General features: G+C 37.0%; 1 pseudogene; it reads left to right on the top strand.

The window, feature by feature from the left end:
• The first annotated feature begins 1,457 nt into the window (after window positions 1-1,457).
• Window positions 1,458-22,615, top strand: part of LOC138166385 (procathepsin L pseudogene) — a 188,625-nt pseudogene continuing 167,467 nt past the window's right edge.

Here is a 22,615-nt window from a genome sequence, read left to right as displayed (position 1 = left end):
TCTAATTCAAAAAATTTAACATTTTATAATGATTTAACTATAAACAAATCAGAAACACATGGATTAGATTTCCCTTGGAATACACATGGACTTGAAAAATTAAGAGAAAAAAGGCTTGGCACATTGTGACTGGGGTATTATTGAACACAAAACATTTGGAAGAATTTATTGAGAGATATTTTGAAAAGCACCAAAAATGGCCAGGCTTACTCATCCTCTGCCTCTCTCCTTTGCCTTTTCCTAGTCTGAAGTTTGGGGAACTTTTAAGGTGAGAGATACAGAGTGTTTTAGGGAAGATTCCTGATTGCTTGAGTCCTTTTCAATCTCAAAAGTCATATGGAAATTTGGAAATGGAGTTTTGGAAATGCTACTGATTTTGTAGTTGGGCTCTTTTGAGTGATGTCACTTCAGAATCACTTGGCCCCATGCTGAACTCACCAGAGTTGAAATGAACTGAGTTAGTAATAGGAGATTGGCATACAGTCTCTGTGTGACAAAGAGTTGGCTCTGGCTCCAGCTTTTTGTCTCCATCAGAAACTGAGATTTGTTTCCTAGGTGAGTCTGGATGGTGGCAGGCAGGATACAAGCATGCCTGTGACAAGTTTCATGATAAAGATTAGATGTTTCCTTTCTTTGCTACATTCTCACAAGTGAAGAATGACCTACAGTATCTCCCTCTTGCAATTTACTGACTTTTTGCTCCAAGTGGTATTTCTACTTCAATCTGTTTAATGTGACCTAGACTTTAATCCATTTCATATCTAAATCTAACAATTCCGGTGCTTTCCTGAAGTATTGGTTCGAACTAAAAGGCAGGCTCATTTTTATTAATCATAATAGCCAATCTTAATCCCAGAGAGCATGTGATTAAACATACCCCCTTCTAAATATGGCATACTGGATAGGACACTGGATCTAGAGGCAGGAAGGTCTTGGTTCAAATCCTGCTTCAGATACTTACTAGCTGTGTGACCCCAGATAACAAGCCTCTTAAGCTGTATATGCCTCAGTTTCATTATATATATATGCACACATATATATACACATAAGGAAGAGGTTGGATTCTATGATCTCTAAAGTCCTTTCCTATTATCTTGGTAGAGAAATGGAATATGATGAGTATGGAAGGTTGCATGTGCTATCATATGTAGTTGCTGTGTGGTTGGTTTGCTTTACTGGTTTTGTTCTTTTGTTCTTATAGTTGTTATAATGCTTCCCTTCAGTGGGGGGTATACATAAACATCATCAATAAAACATTTTAAAAAAGTAAATTAATCTGTTAAAGACAACAAGGTATTAGTTGGTGGTACCATATTAAGAAAGGAAAACTTATTTCTCCTCTAACATTCTTTCCTATTATACTTTGTGAGATCAGATCTCCAACAGTATTAGAGCTAAGTCTTTAAAGAATAACTTTCAAAGCTATTTCCCTCCAGGACCCTCAAGTTTATTTAGAGGTTCTGCCCTCCCCAGGTCCCGCCGCTGCTGAGAAGCTCAGGTTTGGAACATGAATCTCTACCTGTCTTTAGCTTCCCTATGCTTAGGAATAGCAGCTGCTGTTCCACAATTTGACTGGACTTTAGATGCTAAATGGAACCAATGGAAGTCACAACACAGAAGGACGTATGGAGCGAATGAAGATAATTGGAGAAGAGCAACATGGGAGAAGAATTTGAGAATGATTGAAATGCACAATCTGGAGTACAGTTCTGGCAAACATGGTTTCCAGATGAAAATGAACAAGTTTGGTGATATGACCAATGAGGAATTCGAACAAGTGATGAATGGCTTTAGACAGAACAGTTTTCAAAGGAAGACCAAATGAACTCTGTTTCGTGAACCTCTCTTTGTAACCATCCCTAAATCCATAGACTGGAAAAAGAAAGGGTATGTAATTCCTGTTAAGAATCAGGGTCAGTGTGGTTCTTGCTGGGCGTTTAGTACAACTGGTTCCTTGGAAGGCCAGTGGTTCCGTAAGATGGGCAAATTTGTTTCTCTTAATAAGCAGAAGTTGGTCAACTGCTCTAGGGATCCTGGCAAAAAAAGGCTGTAATGGTGGTTTAGTGGATAATGCCTTTGAATATGTGAAGAAAAATGGAGGCATGGATACAGAAGAATCTTGTTCATATGAAGGAAAGGATAGTGAGTGTCGGTATAAACCAGAATGCTCAGGTGCTAATGTCACTGGATATGTGGATATGTGGATATCAAGGCAGGAAAATGATCTTAAAAAGGCTGTAGCAGCCATGAGTCCCATCTCTGTGGTTGTTGATGCAGGACATTCATCCTCCCAGTTTTATCAGTCTGGAGTTTATTATAAACTGGAATGCAGTAGTCAAAAGTTAGATCATGGTGTGCTAGTTGTGGGCTATGGTGCTGAAGATGGGAAGAAATACTGGATTGTCAAGAACATCTGGGGTGAAGGTTGAGTCCGAAGTGGCTATGTTTTAATGTCCAGAGACCAGAAAAACCACTGTGGAATAGCGACAGCAGCCAGCTGTCCTCAAGTATGATGTGTTTGAAGGAGGACTACTTCACAGAGAGATGGCATTTAGCCTGTCTCATTTGGGATCAAATGCTTGAATCACCAAGGATCCAAGTTGTAATGTGAGTTTCTTTGACATTTTTACAATTTGTGAGATATAAACACCACTTTGTTATAAATAGCTTATAATATTGCTTAGTTCAAAGACATAAATTTTCATTTTAAAATTGTATGTATAAATCTTTACCTTTTGAAATAAACCTTGATTCACTTTTAGGAAAAAAGGAATAACTTTCACCAGTAACTTAAACAGCCCCTATAAAAAATTCTTCCTTAGAAAGATAAGACTAAGGAATATGTAACTGGTCACTGCTCTATGTTTCAAATTAAGATCAGAGAGAGTCAATCTCAGGGCAGTTAGGTGGTGAAGTGGATGTAGCAATGGGTCTGGAGTCAGGAAGACCTGAGTTCAAATCCAGCCTCAGACATCTACTAGCTGTGAGACCCTGGGCAAGTAATTTAACCCCTATTTGCCTTAGTTCCTCATCTGTAAAATGAGCTGGAGAAGGAAATGGCAAACTGATGTGGATATAGAGGTGCCCTAAGGGTTAACATAAAATTAAGGTTTGCTTTCTCAGTAACTTGGGAGGCCCTCCTGAGCCTGAGAGCATCCCAAAGTAAACTTTCCCCTTGTCCTGGATCATAAAATTCCTTGTCTGCCCTGATCCTGCATCATAAAATTTCCCCTATCTCTCTTATCTTTGTCATTCATCTTCCTCATCCTGTCACTAAATCTCCAATCCCCATTAGAAACCCTAAAATAACATCACCATTTGTGTAGCTTTCTGGCTATATAAGTCTGATCCTTGTTCTATATCAATGCCTTTCTTTAGCTCCTTGCTAAGTCTCGGGCCCACATGCTTTTGTGTTAATAAAGCTCCCTTTGGCTAAAGAGAAGGTCTGATTGAATTCTTTCAAAACGGAACCAGCTCTCCCAACTCTGACCTCAACAAAACCACTCCATCATCTTTGCCAAGAGAACCCCAAATGGGGTCACAGAGAGTTGGACATGACTAAAACAACAAACACATAGCCTCAGTGTACTTCTGTGTTCTCTACTGACAAATAACCAGGTTCTGAGATCAAGGGTAAGCTCTGAGAAATGCAAAGGATTATTAAGAAGATTTAAAATAAGGAAATTTTTTAAACTAACATTTCTAGATTTTTTTAATAGTCATAGGATTTTACATATTGAGTTGGAAAGGACCTCAGGGACCATCTAGTCCAACCCTTTCATTTTAGAGATGAGGAAAATGAAGTCTAGAGATATTGAGTGACTTGCCTAACAATGAGCATGTGAGGCTTGGACTGGGACCTATTGTTGGCCAATCAGTGAGAGCCAGTGATTTAGCTTTTTTTTTTTTTTAAAGCAATCGGGGTTAAGTAACTTGCTCAAGGTTACACGGTCAGTTATTTCTGGGTGTGGTGCTGAGTATCTGAGCCCAGATTTGATCCCCAGGTCATCCTGACACTGGAGCCAGTGCTCTTACTCGCTGAGCCACCGCCCCTGTGATTTAGCTTTAAAGTCATAGTCAAGCAACTTCATTTGAATTCCAAAGCCTGGTTTTCCAGAGCTCTATTTCAAGATATAATAAATGAAACTACATGAGACAGAAGAGTTATTTGTTCCAGTTTTTTTTTTAAAGAGAGAATAAATAAGTAGGGAAGAAAAAAAATATCTAGCCCCCAAATCCCAAGATATCTTGTGAGGTTTAAGTAATAAAAATTTATATACCTTTGGACAAAGCACCCACATGTAAGGATATGATTCCCCATGTGGACAGAGGGAAAGGGGAAGGAAGAAAAAAAAGGAAAGAAGGAAGAAGGAAAAAAGGAAAGAAAGAAGGAAGAAAGGGTTTATTGTTTAGCCTGGAGGAGAGAAGACACAGATAGACCTGATAGATGTCTTCAAGCAGCCAAACGTGGAGAGGATAGTTAGACTTGCTTGCTTGGACCTTACGGACACAACCAGGAACAATAGGTAAGAAGCACAAAAAATTTAGTCTTGATGCCAGGAAAAAACTTTCTAATAATTAGAGCCATCCCCAAGTTCACTGAGCTGCCTTGACTAGTGCTGGTAGATTCTCTTTCCTTGAAGGTCTTTAATTGAAGGCTGCCTGGCCACTTCTTGGTCATGTTGTACTTCAGTATGAAATGGACTAGATTATTGACTTCCCTTCCTCCTCTCAAATTCTTCAATGTTGTTCTCTCTGTTGATTATCTCTAATTTATCCATATATATCCTTATACATATATGTCCTATATTTTGTTTGTACATAGTTGCTTGCATGATGTTCCCTCCATTAGACCTTGGGCTCTTTGAGAGCAGACACTTAAAAAACCCCCACCTTTGTTTATATTCCCAGCACTTAACACAGTCTCTGGAACATAGTCGGCACTAAGTAAATGCTTGTTGACTTGATTTGATGTACTGTGACTCCTTTAGGTTTTAATTCTGGTGAGAAATGTGTCTTACAAAGAAAATAATGTATGTCAAAGCAAAAAGAAGTACTGTACAAATGGGAAATATTATTGTTACTGAATCTTACAGACAAGGGTTGACTATGGGGGAAAATAAAGAAAGCAAAATCTCTATGTATATTTTACATCTCTTGTGCAGAAGATTTATGGGAAGACATGGACAAGAAGAGTCACATACAATGAAAAAGTATACTTAAGTTGAAATTTCCACTATTTGAGGGGAGTAGTCATACCAAGAAGATCATAGATCCACCAAAAAATATAATCATCTAACTCTAAAATAACATAAAATGTTCTTTACAAAGAAGATAATATGTAAAAACATACTATTATTATTATTAATTATGGCAAGTTAAGGGTGTAAAATAGGAAAACTAATGGTCTGCATTTATTTTATTTCTCATATGTGCAGAGACCAAGAAGCCACAATATAAATGACTACAGTAATTTGTAAAAATGTCTTCTAGAATATAAACTCCAGGAGGGCAAGGATAATATCTTATTTATTTTTGCAACACCCTAGTGCCTATAAATATCAGATAAATGTTTATTGAACTAAGTTACATTAGGAAGTAGTAGTGGAGTGGTGGCTTAATCCCTGTCTTGTCACTGCCCAGTTGTAAAAGTGGTTGGTAGTCCATTGCATTTTTTACTGGGTCTGCTTTCACAGGCCCCTTCAGGTGCTGCCTCAGTAGCAGCCCTGGTCTCCTCTGAGCCCACTAAGCCCAAGTGATAACAGTGATGACAATGACAATAATGTGAGTGTTTAGACTGGAACATGGACAATAGGGAGCTAACTTATGACAGGCTGTGATGAAATTACATACTTGCAAACTTTTTTTTGTAATTGTTTAAATTTAAGGAGTTTTAAGTTTAAAGAGGATGAAATTTAAGGATTTCTCTGTATTACTCACACTAGAGAGTAAAAGCATATTCATTCATATTTCTCATTCTATTAATATATCACATTTTAAACTGTTTTCTTGTTATTGGATAATTAAATTATTTATAGTGTGGAGTTATTACTCATAATGTTCTATACAGATTTATGTAATAATAGGCAGATAGGTGATGAAAAAAGGGTATGTAGGGCAAAAAATCAATTTAGAATTCTGTTTTTTAAGTGAGGAAAGAGGGCATCTATGGAGGAACAGCAGTTAAGAGGGAATGTAAAAATATCAAGCCCTTGTAAATTAAGAAGTGGGTGTGAGGGCATAGCCAATATGGCAGAGAAAAAGTCAAGGGCTCACCTACCTCTCCCAAATTCCATCCAAATACCTTTAAAATAATGCCACTAAACAAACTCTGGAGAAGGAGAACCAACAAAGGACTGAGGAAAAAATTTTCTAGTCTAAGACAACTTAGAAGGTCAGCAGGGAAGATCTGTCGCACCAGGGTGAGAGCACAATTCAATGAAGACTTGACCAACAAAGACGAGCCCCAGCAAACCAGGAGCAGGCCTTGGGAGTGACTGAATCAGTAGAAGCAGTAGCTGCTACATTTCAGCCTACAGGTGGTAATGGAGGTTGGAAATGGGTCAGAAGGAGATCACAGGGGTCCCTTTGCTGGGACAAGGGACAGGACTCTTTTGCAATGCCCATTCATGGATCTAGATTGCAGTCCTGGGTCTTGCTCTCAGGGCAAGGAGGAAGACTAGCACACCATAGCTTATGACTACAATGGAGCAGGGACCCTGATCACACTTACAGGGCAGAAAAGAATGCTTTGTGGTTGCTCACAGACCAAAGCATAGGTCGGGAGAGTAGTAAATTACAGATCCCCAGAACTAACTCTGAAAACAGTTGCAAAAAATCCCTGGAGTTTGGGAAAGTCCACCCTCTACCCCAGAAGCAGGGCCCCAGTTTAGCATAGAGTTAAACGTCAAGAAATAGGCTAGAAAAATGAGCATTTTGGAGTGATTGCATGGGCTTGGACAATGGTCAGGGCTCTCACACTTTCCCAGTTCCCAATGGAGTAAAGCAAAGCTACCTGCTTGCTCCCAACCTTTTTAGCATGATGTTTTCATCAAAGTCATCATATGCCTTCAATACTGATGAAAACCACATCAATGTCAAATACTGCACTGAGGGTAAATTATTTAACTTGAAAAGGCTACAAGCCTAGACTAAAGCAGAGGGAGTGTTGATGCATGGTTTTTTATTTGCAGATGACTGTGCAGCCTTGGAATCTGAGATGCAACAATGTATGGTTTAATTCTCTGCCACTTGTGCTAATTTTGGCTTAATAATTAACACCAAGAAAACAGGCTCTCCAATAGGCAGCACCACACCATCCTTATGTGGTACCATCGATTATACCAAATGGAGAAATTTTGAATGCTAATAAGTTCACTTACCTTGGCAGTTTATTTTCCAGAATGTACACATAAATGATGAAGTTGACACAAGTATTTGAGAGCTAGTCCAGTCTTTGGAAGACTCCAAAGAAAAGTATGGAGAGAAGAGGTATTATACTGACTGTCAAGCGGAAGGTCTACAGAACCATTGTGCTGACCTCATTGTTGTATGCTTGTGAACCCTGGACAGTGTACCAGCTCCATGCTAGCAAACCGATTTGCTTCAGCTTGAATTATCTTAGGAAGATTCTGAAGATCACCTGGCAAGATGGGGTATCCAATGCTCAGGTGTTTTCTCAACCTGAACTGCCAAGTATTCAAACTCTGCTGCAGAGAGTGAAATTCTGATGTGCTGTTTACATTGTTCAAATGTCAAAAGTATGTTTACCTAGAAGACTATTTTATAGCAAGCTCATGCAAGGCAGGTGCTCACATAGAGGTCAGAAGAAGCAATACAAGGACACTTTCACTGTCTCTCTGAAGAACTTTGGAATTGATTGTGAGACATGGGAGACACTGACACAGAACTGCCCAGCATGCCAGTGATCAAAGAGGGTACTGTACTCTTTGAGCAAAGCAGAATTGCAGTAGCTCAAAGGAAAACCAAGATGTGAAAATGTAAAGACATCTCTATTCCAAATGTCCAGTAGACTATTTGTGCCTGAGCTGTGGAAGAGCCTTCCGAACTTGTGCTGGTCTGATGAGTCACAGTCAGACACACTGTACCTTGACCCCAACATTGTGATGCCATTTTGGTCCTCCTTGAGAGAGGACATCAACCAAGCAATATTTGCATAATTTCTTATATTCAAACTAGAGCTTCTTTACCAGCTTGCTCCCCATCTCCACAACCCCCCCTCAACTAGTTCATATTTTGTTCATTGACCAGCTTGTAGGCTTAACTTGAATCTCATATACACAAATGTTGGTAGACAGTCATTGGTTTTGAATCTATTCAGGAAATTCATGGTCCTGGAATTATCCTCCTTCTACATGCTCTGCTGTCATCATTACTAAGACTCCTGGCACTGTTTTTGGTAGTGTTCTTAGTTACTTTAATAACCTTTTTGTGAATTAATATACCAATAGCAGGAACTAAGATACATATATGTGTATATATATGCATATAGCTTTAATTTTAATTGATATCATCTGGATTTTTTGTGCTTTATATTTCTTATTGCAACCTTCTCTCTTTCCCACTCCCAAAATGCTACTTCTTTTTGACATAGAATTAAAAGGAAAGGAAAAAATAAATTCAGTAAAACCAACTATATATTGAAAAAGGTTGAAATTATAAGCAATATTCTTTATCAATATTTCCCTGCCTCTGTGGAAGAGGCAATTTTTCATATCTCTTCCTTTGGAAAAACCAATATATTTTCAATATAATGAAAAGTATTGAAAAAAATCATCAAAAATTTTGAAAAGTATTTACTGAGATCTAAATGCTAGGAATTTCAGATAGGATTCTCCAAAGAAGATACTCCTCTCCCTCACATACACATATAAATTATGTGTATTTGTGTGAATAGCCAGAACTAAAGAAGGGCACACATATTTTGATCAGGTGCTTATTTAAAGCTACTTAAATGGTAAAACCAGTCCTTAAGTCTTATTTACCTATGCAGTGTACTATTATGTGCAATTATGATTCCATAGGTCCATGTGTAGACAGTGTGGTATATTACATAGAGATAACCTTCTAATCAGAAAGACCTGAGTTTAAGTCTCATCTCTGTCTCATAATGGCTGTGTGACCCTGGACAAGTCATTTCGAGTCTTAGGGTCCCTGGTAAAATTGGATTGTCAGACAGAGTTTTCTTACCACCAAGATTCCCTAAACCAGCAGTTGTCAAACTTTTTGTCAAAACTTTTACAATGTTAAAAATTATTGAGGACCCCAAAAAGCTTTTGTTTATATGGACTACATCTATCAATATTTACTATATTTGAAATTGAAACTGATAAATTTTTAAAAATACTTATTAATTCATTAAAAATCAATAATAAATTCCTATGTTAATATAAATACTATACTTTTAATGAAAATAACTACATTTTCCAAAAAAGGAATAGTGGCACTATTTTATACATTTTTGAAAATTTCTTTAATGTCTAGCTTAATAGAAGACAGCCAGATTCTCATATATGCCTTTGCATTCAATCTATAGTGATATATTGTTTTGGTTGAAGTAAATGAAGAAAATCCAGCTTCTTAAAGATATATAGTTGGAAAACAGTGGAGTATTTTAACAACAATTCCTTCTGACAAATAACATCTTAGTATTATTATGAAGATAGGGTTGACTTTGAGGACCCCCTGAAAGGGTCTTGGAGATTCCCAGGGGTCCAGAGACTATAGTTTGAAAACTGCTCCTACAAGCCAATGAAATCACTGATTTAGATTGCAACTCTCTCCTCTGTCTGTCTCTGTCTCTGTGTATCTCTCTTTTTCTCTGTCTCTCTCTGTGTCTGTCTCTTTCTCCCTCCCTCTCCTCTCTTTCTCTCTGTCTCTCTCTCTCTTTTATATGCACCCTTCACGAGCCCCTGTGGTTAACAAATCATTCCTCATGGTGTGTTTTCAGGTGATGGACAACAATCCAGCACCAAGTCTGTGCTTGAACCATTTCTCTCTTGATAGAATCCTCTTGAGCTTTTGCTCCACTGGTCTGGTTTTGAGAATTCAACTTCAGCCCCAAAGTCTGGATGAGGCATTGTCAGAGGACCTGAGTAGAGGTTAAGTGCTTTCTTCTTATTATTATAATGAGTCTTATACTTTATCAATAGGAGATAAAGAGTATGTTGGAAGGGGGCAGTTAGGTGGTTCAGTGGATAGAGCACTGGAGTAAGGAGGACCTGCATTCAAATGTGGCCTTAGACACTTGACACTTACTAGCTGCGTGACGTTGGGCAAGTCACTTAACTCCAATTGCCTTGCCTTCCCTTCTTTAGAAAAAAAAAAGAGTTTATTGGAAAAGAAAGGTAAAGTATATGTAGAAGAATATTATCTTTTGGGGGGGCAAAGCAATTAGGGTTAAGTGACTTGCCCAGGGTCACATAGCTAATATCAAGTGTCTGAGGCTAGATTTGAACTCAGGTTCTCCTGACTCCAGGGCCAGTGTTTTCTCCACTGCACCACCCAACTGACCCAAGATTGTCCTTTAAAGGTTTTTTTTTCCTTTTTCCCAGTGATGAGGGGCTAGGGCGAGTGGGTGAGAAAACAGATGCATTTTTATATTTTTACTGGCTGTTCCCCCATGCCTGGAAAGCTCTCCCTCTTCATCTCTTTCCCCCTGGATTACCTGTATTCATTCATGTCTCAGCTAAAGTCCTACTTTCTTCAAGAAACTTTTTCCAGTCCTCTTAATCTTGGAGTCCTCCCTCTGAGATCAGTTCCTATTCATTTGAATATATCTTCTTTGTACATCTTTGTTCTCATGTCATTTGTCCCATTACACTGTGAACTCCTTGAGAGCAGGGGCTGTTTATATCTTTACTTGCATCCCTAGTACTTAGCATAAGGTGTGGTGCATATTAGGTTCTTAATATACAGTTGCTAGAAATTTTTTTAAGTGAGTTGAGAAAAAGACTTAGAAAATAGGAATCTTTCCTTTTTCATTTTGTTTCAACATAGACATATGATGTTGCCAGCATATGGACTCATATAGTAAAATAGTCAAGTGCATGTGTGCTTCTTCAGTGTGACTCCTCACACTTTCTGCCACATCTGGGTCTACAGCTGGGTCTAGTATCTGGTGCAGTGAACTGACTGCAGGACACAGAGTCTGAAAGACTTGGGTTCATATCTTACCTCTGATACTTAATAGCTTTGACTGTAGACAAAACCCACTTGTGTGATTTCTAGTTACTCTAGGCAAGGGTGAACTCTTGCATAGTGTGACTCTGAATAGTTGCACATAACATCTCCCAGTTTCAGTTTCCCCATCTGTAAAGATAAGGGAATGGGATCTAGATGGCCTTCAATGCCCCTTCTAGCTCTAATTCTGTGATTTAAATAATCTTGCCCAGTAGTTTTCGAATGATTCCATGAGACTTAAAATAAATATGTAGAGTTCAATATTTTAATGAATCTGTGGTCTCCCTGATGCAGATTCTATCTTCCATGGTATACAATCCATTTGCACCTCAGAAATGGTGAAACAAGGGTACTTTGTTAGCTGCTGAACAAGGGGGATGCTTGGGTGAGGGATATACCTCCTGGTGTTTATGATAGGAAGAATGAAAATACTCAGAAAGTTAGTTGAAACAATTAATAATTTTAGGCAAGTTTCAGGATATAAAGTCAATTCACATAAATCATCAGCATTCACAAACAAAACTGTATGAGAAGAGATAGTAAAAGACACACCTCAAAAAACAAACCTAGGAACTATATAAACAAAATTAAAAAAAATTATACAAATAACATCAGACTTAAAATAATTGAAGAAATATTAATTGTTCATGGGTAGGCAGAGCCAGCATAATAAAAATGATAATTTTATACAAACTAATTTCCATATTTAATATCATTCCAATTAAATTACCATTTTTTACCTGAATTAAAGAACACTAACAAAATTTATTTGGAAAAAAATCAAGAATATCAAAGAAAGTAATGAAAAAATGCAAAGGAAGATGATAGCAATACCAGGTCTTAAACTATATTATAAATCAGTAATTATCAAAATTATCTAGTACTGGCTAAGAAATAGAAAGGCAGATCAATGGAATAGAGTAGACATACAATTTACAGCAGCAAATAACCATAATAACATTGCATTTGACAAATGTAAGGACAAGATTTTGGGATAAAATTAATTATTTGGTAAAAATCGTTGGGAAAACTGGAAAGTAGTATGGCAGAAACTGTGTATAAACCAATATCTTATACCATTTACCATGATAAGGTCAAAATGGATGTGACCCTATAAAGAGATATTTTACAAGAAAATTGGAAGAACATGGAACATATTACTTATCAAATTCATGGAAAAGTGAACAACTTATGAATAAATAAGAGATAGAGAGGAAAGTTAGGTGTAAAATGGATAATTTAGATTACATTAAATTAAAAAGGTTTTGTACAAATAAAACAAATATAGCCCAGATCGGAAGGAAAACAGAAAATTGGGGGGGATTTTCTATATAGAGTTTATCAGATAAAGGTCTCATATTTAAAATCAAAAGGAATTTTCTCAAATTTGTAAGAATAGAAGCAATTCCCCAATTGATAAATGGCCAAAGGACATAAACAGGTATTTTTCCAATGAAGAAATCAAAACAATTTATAGTCATCTGAAAAAATGCTCTAAATCATTATTTATTAGAGAAAACAAAATCAAAACAATTTTCATATATAATTTCACATGTACCAGATTAGCTAAAATGATAGAAAGGGAAAGTAAAGTGATAAACATTGGAGGGGATGTGGAAAAATTGGGACATTAATTCATTGTTGATGGAACTGTGAATTGATTCAACCATTTTGGAGAGCAATCTGGAATTATGCCCAAAGAGTTACTTTGACCCAGCAATACCACTACTTGGTCATTTCTGGAAAATAGAAAAGAACCTATATGTTCTAAAATGTTTATAGCAGCTCTCTTTGTGGTGGCAAAGAAATGGAAATTGCAGAGAGCCCCCATCAATTGGGGAATGGCTGAATAAATTGTGGCATATGATTGTGATGAAATATTACTACATTATAAAACATGATTAGCTCAATGATTTTTAGAAAAATGGAAATACCTGCATGGAATAATAAAGGGTGAAATGAGAAAATTGTATATAGTAAGTATTTTTGTTTTAAGAATGATTTTGAGTGAATAAGTTATTTTGAGTATTGTAAATACCCAATTAATTATAAAGGGCATATTTATCTATCTGCATCCAGAGAAAGAACTGATAAATAGAAGCATGTATTGAATTATTATATATATGTATACATACATACATACATATACATTTGTGCATATTTGTGTCTAATAGTAGCCATTTATAGGGTAGGGGGAGGAAGGAGGGAAAAAAAAGAAATTTACATGACAATTTTGTTGTATATATGAAAGGTCTAGCAAGTTGTGCATGGTAGATTTCATGTGCAATTATCTTTTTAATTGTTTTATGGAAATACTTGTTTTATTCCATAAAATAAAAATATATTTTTTTTAAAAGAAAGGAATTATATCAAGGTTTATAGTCTATAGATCCATATCTGAACCTGGAGTGTGTGACTGAGATTGTCTTGGAAATGGAGAGTTGATGGGGTCCTGCTCTCTGGGGGAGCTTCTATGAAGCTGAAGGTCAGCAGGAACAGTGGAAAAGAAGAAAAACCAAAGAGAAAGAAGGTTCCTAGTTTGGCGCTCATGATGGCATACAGAAAGAACTGAGCCTTTTTGTAGGAGAAGAGGCATTTGTTTTCTACAGTGATGAAGCCTACACTTAGCTAAAGAAGATGTGTTCCCCAGTACTGGGTGTGAGAACAATAATTCCTGGAAATACCTACTGGCAACATCATGAAGCTGCAGGAGTTATCTATGTTTGCCCGGGAAGACCCATTGTACAGTCATGCATGATACTACCCTCTGGGACCTACAGACAATTGCAAGACTAGCAACATCAGCTGCATACAGCAGGGAAGGAAATTGTCAGTTGGTTATGGTTAGGAGTCTACATTGACCTTTGGGAGAAAGCTGATAATTGGAATGTTTCTGTTCTTTTCCAAGAAAACTGTTGTAGGTCCTGTTTTATTTCTTCCTACCTTTCAATATAATTTGCTTAAAAATTTTCCCCCAACCATGTGGCTGCAAATAAGGAACTAATTTCTTCATGTTTCCTAAGTAAAGGCTTGGAAAAAAAGAGAATTAAACAAAAAATTGCCATAAACAATTCTAGACGTTTTAAGTCGTGAGTTTGTGACATCAGGTATATGAAGCAGATGAAATTGTAATGGAACTGGGCAAGTTAAACCTGGATTGCTGTGTTGGGCAGGGTGGTGAGACTTAAGGGGGGGAGTAACTAGGACATTTATACAAAAGTCAGAGAAAAAGTGAGCATGAGCTTTACTTTTCTTATGAAGCAGGCACATGCTGTGCCCTTTTTGATTGATGAAAAGAATTGGTTCACTGATTTTTGCTGCCTAAGTAGACAACCCACAGAGCCTTGTAATTTCATCACAAGCAAAATGTGCTCAGATATTTTCAAGAGAGTGGAGACAGGGGTTATTTCTTCCTCTCACTCTAGAGAACAGATCATTCTTATATAAGAGGGAAAAGAACTTCCTACAATGCTCCTTCTTCCATCATACTCTTTCCTCAAGCTTAGCTCATGCTTGACTACAGAGGGAATTCTTGTTTCATCTCCACGTTTCTATGACTTTATGAAAGCCACATGGAGGAATCTTATACATTGGATTGGAAGTTTGCTGAAGGGAGTCTAAGAAGCTGGTTTCCTTACCTCTGACACTTTCTGAACATTCCTAAATGGAATTTATTTTGCTGGGTGTCAGATTGGTTTTGCTCAATGCTGCGTGAGAGAAGTAGGAGTTAGTAAGGGGCATGGGGAAGAGACTTATTCTCTCCCTTTGTAAATTAAAAAATGATTATCTTCAGAAAACAAATAATTCAGTATACATATATACATGCACACACATATGTATATGTATATATATATATATATTTACCATTAGCATGTTTTAAATTTAAACTATTTGGAAGTAAGTTACTCTGAAAAAGTTAGAAGTCAAATCCCTTTATAGGGGATATCATTTTGACAAGGGTAGAGAGCTTACTTTGTAGTCAGGAGCATGGCTTCAAGTCCTGTCTCTGGCATAGACTGACTGTGTGACTCTGGAGAAGTAATCGCATCTTTCAGTGCCTCAAGCAACTTTCTAAGACTAAGTTGTAATGCAAGTTCCATTCTACATTTGTTAAGGATTTCTTCATAGGGAGTTCCCTAAACTAATGAAATTAAAAGTCTAGTCTATCATTATTAGGAAACTATGAGTATGACCTTGGTTGCTAGGTGGCTGAGTGGATAGGGTACCAGGTTTGGAATCAGGAAGACTCATATTCTAAGTTCAAATCTGGCTTCAGAGTAATGGTGTGACCCTGGGCAAGTCACTTAACCCTGTTTGCCCCCATTTCCTCATCTGTAAAATGATCTGGAGAAGGAAATGTCAAACTACTCCAGTCTCTTTGCCAAAAAAAACCTAGTCATATCATGAAGAGTTGGACATGACTGAAAAAGCAACTGAACAGCATGGAGATTTTTACTGTTTCATTAATTCCACAGAAAAACATTCCAGTAGGTGGCTAGAAAATACAGGTGATAAGACACTGTACTTGGAGTAAGGAATACTGAAGTTTAAATCCCATATAAGACACTTTCTAGCTATGTGATTCAGTTGTGGAACTCTTCTCAGCCTCAATTTCCTCATCTGTAAAATGGATATAATAGTCTTCTAGGGTCAAGTGAGATAACATATCTCTATCTAGATAGATATATAAATATATATCACTTTGCAAATCTTAAAAAGCTATATAAATGTTTGTTATTATTATTACAGTACAAAACTGCTTCCTTTAACCATTGTCCATGGCTTAGTCATTCTCTGAAGAAGTTTATCATTTTGTGCTATATATCAAGATAAGAAAGGCAAGCAATTACTTTTGCCACATATACCCACTCCAACCTAAGTTCCCAGGCTATAACAAAACATTCTTCAATATATTAAAACACCAATGAAAATGTCAATAAAATATAGCTAATTTTTTTTTTTTACAAGTTTGCAGATAGGATAAAGAGATCTGAATGCCTTTCTTCACTTGGTAATTTGCTGTAGAGAGGTGAGTCTCAATCATTAGCAGACACTGCCTTTCATCTCTTAAATCTCAGTAGGAATATAATTTCTAGTAGAGTAATCATAACAATAATAATACCTCCTATTGCTTAGCCCTCTCATTTACCAAGTGCTTTGTCACAAAACCTCTGTGAAATAGATCGTAATGTATTCAACCCAGCATGGTTGTTGTCCAAATGCTAAAATATTTTTTATTTTTCACCAATTCAGCTAGTCTTTCCACTGTTATATTTACTTCAAAATATAAGTTTTGGTGCAGTCCTAGGCAAAATAAGAAGTAGGTCATTTGCCTCTATCCCTATCTTTCCTTCTCCCACCTTGTTTCACTTTCCACGATCCATTTCCTTATCATTTTGACCTCCTCTTTTTAGGCAAATGCTTCTGCCTAGGTTTGCATATCTAGTATCTTTTTACAATGGAATTTAGCTCACAGAACCCATAGATCTTTGGGGTACCATGTGAAAAATAATTGTTGTTGCATACCACAAACACTGGTTGCAATCCTAGTGGTTTCAAAGTTTTTGACACTTGACAAAAATAAATAATTTATACACAGAAAATCTAGTTGAATAAATCCATGTATGCAACATGGGGTTCAGATTATGTACTCTTGTATATGTTAATACAGATACTTATATGTATATATATTATGCCATGACATATATTATATTTCATTATTATTATAACTATATATCATATATATTATATAATATATATTATACTATGACCTATAATGAGTAGGTAGGAAGATAAATGAGAGAACATGAGAATGTATAGGAAAGAATGGGTTGGCAATGATAACAGACCTCTAGTTGTTTCATTGAAACTTTCCTACCAATTTTAGCACTAGTGGTTTTTTTTAAAGGATTTAAAACACAAACCATCACATTGCAATAGTAAATTACAAAATATTTTTTGAGATTCAAACATAGTTTATTATATAAATTTAAGAATGCTAGAATAAAACTGATTAACAATATAATATTTTATCTCAAAATAATTAAATATGTAGAAATAAAACTTAATTATGACATTATGTAGCAATTTTCTAGAGACTTTTGACAAATGAACCATAAAGTAATATAGTAGCACAGGTAACATGGACTTTTTCCAAGTCATTTTCTTAAGATATTGATCCCCAAAGTCTTCCATTCTCCATAAGGTTATAATATGCATATGATTTGTTTTAAAAGAATAAAATTTGTTTTTGCATTCAAAATTTTTGAAAAAGAACCCTACCACAATCTTTTTATGAGGCAAATATAGTAATACATAAAGCATGGTAAAATAAAATATTTAAAGAAAACTATAGAGTAATATTTTTAAACAACATTGACTCCCCAAATTTTTTTTAAAGCAATTGGGGTTAAGTAACTTGCTCAAGGTTACACAGCCAGTTATTTCGTGTGGGTGCCACCTAAGCTGTCCCAGGTGCTGTACAAATGTTAGCTATTATGATAATGTTATGGGAATGGGAATTTAAGATCTTCCCTGCACCTAGGCCTTTGATAACCTTAAGTGACTCTGAGAACCTTCCTTGATTTGAAAATATACTCTGCCCCCTAATAGGCTGAATGTGGTCACCTGTAGCCTATGGTGGGAGGTGTATTTTTCAGGAATTCCCAAGCCTTTGTGCGTTGTGATTGGGCAGTGGGTCAAGAGGGTTGTGACCTTCTCTGAGCCAGGAGAAGGCTATATATACTCTGATGTAAGATTTTGTTTTGGGGCTCACTTTGAGAAGAGTCATGTGATTTGACCAGATGAGACTCTGGGCAGCCATTGAGCCCCCAGTTTTGAAAACCCAGATGTTGATGCTTCCCTCTCCGTTAACTGACTAGGTATGGATGTAATGGTCAGACAGTTGGAAACCTGTCTGCTGATCTGTTTCTCTGTCTGTATTTTTTTGTCTGCTTGTAACCTATGTACTCTGAAGTTGGGGGTGCTGACCTTTTCCCCCTGAACTAGGTAAATGACATATGTTTTATTAAAGCAAGATTATTAACCCATTTTGAATTGCTTTCTTTTAGAAAAGCAGATCTAAGAACTTGTGTTGGCAGCCACCCTGGGTATGCTAGGGTGCTTGCTGCTACAGATGAAGATGAGGCTGAGGATGATGATGTACAGGTTCTTATTACCACTTCCTTGGTACAAAAGCCTCCTAAAAACCTTTTTCCCTCTGCTCTGCCACTTTTTCCATTTTTCCTATTTATTTATTTTTCATTTTCAACATTCATTTCCACAAGATTTTGAGTTACAAATTTTTCTCCCCATCTTTCCCCTACCACCCACCCCAAAATAGAAAGCCTACTGAATACCCCTTCCCCCAATCTGTTCTCTCTTATATCCTCCCTCATCCCCCCCCCAAAAAAAACAAACTTTCTAGTAGGGCAAGATGAATTTCTATACCCCAGTGCCTGTATATCCTATTTCCCAGTTGCATGTAAAAAGAAATTTTTTTAACATTTGTTTTTCAAAACTTTGAGTTCCAGATTTTTTTTCCCTTCTTCCCTCCTTACCCATCCCCACTGGGAAGATAAGCAATTTAATATAGATTGTACATGTATAGTTATGCAAAACATTTCTGTAGTAGTTATATTGTGAAAAACTAACTATAATTCCATCCTATCCTGCCCCCTCTTATTCTATTTTCTCCTTTGACGCTGTCCATTTTCAAAAGTGTTTGCTTCTAACTACCCTCTCCCCTAATCTGCCCTCCCTTCTATCATCCCCCCTCTTGTCCCCTTCCCCCCTATTTTTCTGTAGGATAAGATGCCCATTTGAGTGTGTATGTTATTCCCTCCTTAAGCCAAATTCAATGAGAGTAAGGTTGACCCATTCCTTTTCACCTTCCTGCTCTTCCCTGCCATTGAAACAGTTTTCTCTTGCCTCTTATATTAGATAATTTACCTTAATTTGTCTCTCCCTTTCTCCTTCTCCCAATATATTCCTCTCTCTCCTCTTAATTTTATTTTTTTTGGATATCATGCCTTCATATTCAACTCTTCGTATGCCCTCTGTCTATGTATACGTGTACATACATATGCATATGCACACACTCACATATATTTATACACACACACCCTCCTATACATTCATATGTGTGTGTGTGCACATATATTCCCTTCAACTATCTTTATACTAAGAAAAGTCTCATGAATTACAATTATCATTTTTCGATGTAGGATTGTAAATAGTTCAACTTTAATAAGTTCCTTATGATGTCTTTTTTCTATTTACCTTCTCATGCTTCTCTTGCTTCTTGTATTTGAAAGTCATATTTTCTGGCCAGCTCTGTTTATTTTCATCAAGAATGCTCGAAAGTCCTCTATTTCATTGAATGACCATATTTTCCCCTGAAACATTATACTCAGTTTTGCTGGGTAGGTGCTTCTTGGTTTTAGTCCTAGTTCCTTTGACCTCTGGAATATCATATTCCAAGTCCTTTGATCCCTTAATGTAGAAGCTGCTAGATCTTGTGTTATCTTGATTGTGTTCCCACAATACTCAAATTGTTTCTTCCTGACTGCTTGCAGTATTTTCTCCTTGACCTGGGAACTCTGGAATCTGGCTACGATGTTCCTAGGAGTTTTCTTTTGGGGATCTTTTTTCCAGAGGTGATCAGTGAATTCTTTCAATTTCTATTTTGCCCTCTCATTCTAGAATGTCGGGGAAATTTTGCTTTGTAATTTCTTGAAAGATGTTCTCTAGGCTCTTTTTTTGATCATGGCTTTCAGGTAGCCCAATAATTTTTAAATTATCTCTCCTGGATCTATTTTCCAGGTCAATGGTTTTTCCAATGAGTTATTTCATATTGTCTTCTATTTTTTTCATTTGTTTGGATCTGTTTTATAGTATCTTGATTTCTCATAAAGTTGCTCGCTTCCATTTGCACCAATCTAATTTTGAAGGAATTATTCTCTTCAGTGAGTTTTTAAAATTCTTTTTCCATCTGGCAAATTTGGCTTTTTAAGGCATTCTTCTCCTCATTAGCTTTTTGGGCCTCTTTTGCCCTTTGGTTCAGTCTATTTTTTAAGGTGTTATTTTTTCAGTATTTTGGGGGGTCTCCTTTAGCAGGCTGTGGACTCAGTATTCATGATTTTCTTGGATCATTCTAATTTCTCTTTCCAATTTTTCCTCCACTTCTCTTCATTTTCAAAATCCTTCTTGAACTCCTCCATGACCAATTTATATTTTTCTCAGAAGCTTTTGATGCAGGAGTTCTGACTTTGTTGTCTTCCTCCTGTTCCATGCTTTAATCCATTTTGTCCCCACAAAATGATTCTATGGTCTGTTTGTGCTTCCTCTTCTTGCTCATCTTTCCAGCCAATTACTTGACTTTTGAGCTCTTTGCCATGGTAGAACTCTGCTTCCAAATTGCAGAGGGCTATGTCCCAAATCACTGGGGCTTTTGCAGCTGCCAGAGCAATTAGGAAGGCACTCTCTCTGCAGCTCCCAAAAGCTCTGGCACAGTGGTCACACATCCCAGGTCCACCGTCCAAGATCATGATCCAGATCCAAGCAGGTTAAAGCAAGATGCTTGGTCCCCATACGATCAGCAGGTCAGGAGTTCTGGAGGCAGCCATGAGCACCAGCTGCAGCCACTGCACCTCCCCCACTTCTCGCCCTGGGGGCAAGGGATAGACCATGCTCTTCCGTCACCCCTGTTCCAACAGAGTTCCCTACTGACCTTTTACTTTCTCTTTGGCATTTATGGGTTGAGAAATCTGGGAACCACCACAGGTGCTGGTGATTCACTCTCCTGAAGTCTGCTCTGGCTGCAGCTGGTCAGGGCTGCCCCAGGGCCAGAACCCATGGCTCACTTGGGACTGTGCTTGGCTCCCAGGTCAGTGTGCTAGACCCTTCCTGTTGGCCTGCTGGGATGCCTTCAGTGGGAGACTTGTTTCTCTCTGTCACTTTGTGGATTCTGTAGCTTTAAGTTTCTTTGGAGTCATTTTTTTTACATGTATTGGAGGTAGTGTGAGCCAGAGCTGGATGTAGATGCTGTTTTTAGCCATCTTGGCTCCTTGTCCAAATTACAAAATATTTTAAAATTTAAAATATAGGCACTTTCGGGTGGAAAATACTCTGAAGTGCAGATGCAAGGTCCACAGTGACTTATTCAGGACCAAATACATGTTTTTCAAATACTGTTATAGATAATGACTTATAGGTCCCAGAGTAAACATTAAACTTGGAGCCAGTGAGCATGAATTCAAATTTGGTTCTATCTTTACTACCTATGTGTCTTTGAGGAAATCACTTATACTTTCTGGACCTTAGACACCTCTGAAAGAAAGAAGTTAGAATACATGATCTCTAATAGCCCTTCTAGTTTTAAATCTATGATTTGTAATCAACCCATGAATATCATTGAATACAGATGTGAATGGTAAAACTTTTTCAGTCATTTCATTTTATAATTTCCTCAGTTTTCAATTCTTTGTCATTGCAAAAAGAGCTAATATAAATATTTTGCACATCCTTAGAGTTTGTTTTGCTTAGGACTAATCCCTCTCCTAATTTACCCTTCTTCTTCTTCTTCTTCTTCTTCTTCTTCTTCTTCTTCTTCTTCTCCCTTTTTGCTTCTCTCCTTTCTCTCATGTTTTGCATTTCTGCATCCAATTGTGTGAGTGTGTTTGTGTGTATTCTTCTTTCCTTTGATCAGTTTGAAAGAAGATGAAGTTTGAGTGTCACTTGTTCCCCAACCCTTTTTGTGCCTCTATAGACTTCTGTGTATGTTCCCTATTTATACAGGGCAATTTTTCACTTCCTTCTTCTTTCCTTTCCTCTCTCTCAGTGCACTCCTCCCCATTCTTCTTGTAAGATGATCCCGACATAATAGAACCACTCCCAGGCTCCCTGTGTAATGAGAATGCTTCTATTACTCCTGATGATGATAGGGTTCTGAGGGGACACATCTATCATTTTCTCATGTTAAAATGTGAACAGTTTATCCTTGTTTAGCATCTTATATCTGCCCACTAATGTCTACCTTTTTATGTTTCTTTTGAATCCTGTGTCTGCACTTTAAAGTTTCTATGTAACTCAGGTCTTAACAAGAACACTTGGAAGTTCTTTATTTCATAAAATATTCATTTTATTGCTCCTGGGATTATATTTAAGTTTTCTGAGTAAGTTATTCTTTGTTGTAAGCCCAGATCTTTTGTCTTCTGGAATATGGTATAATAAGCTCCCTGCTTCTTTATAACTGTGACTGCTGAATTTTGTATGGTCCTGACTGTGGCCACTCAATACTTGAATCCTTTCTGTCTCACTGCTTTTCAGTACTTTTTTCTTTATACAAGAAGCTCTGTGTTCTGGCTATAATGATCCTGGGACTTTTTATTTGGCAATTTCTTTCAGGAGGTAA

The sequence above is a fragment of the Petaurus breviceps genome, unplaced genomic scaffold (genome assembly GCF_028583685.1).
Source record: "Petaurus breviceps papuanus isolate PSGF00001 unplaced genomic scaffold, PetGlider_PUasm1.0 126, whole genome shotgun sequence".
Lineage (NCBI taxonomy): Eukaryota > Metazoa > Chordata > Mammalia > Diprotodontia > Petauridae > Petaurus > Petaurus breviceps.
The sequence above is the reverse complement of the archived record's forward strand: the minus strand, read 5'-3'. Positions and strand labels throughout refer to the sequence as shown.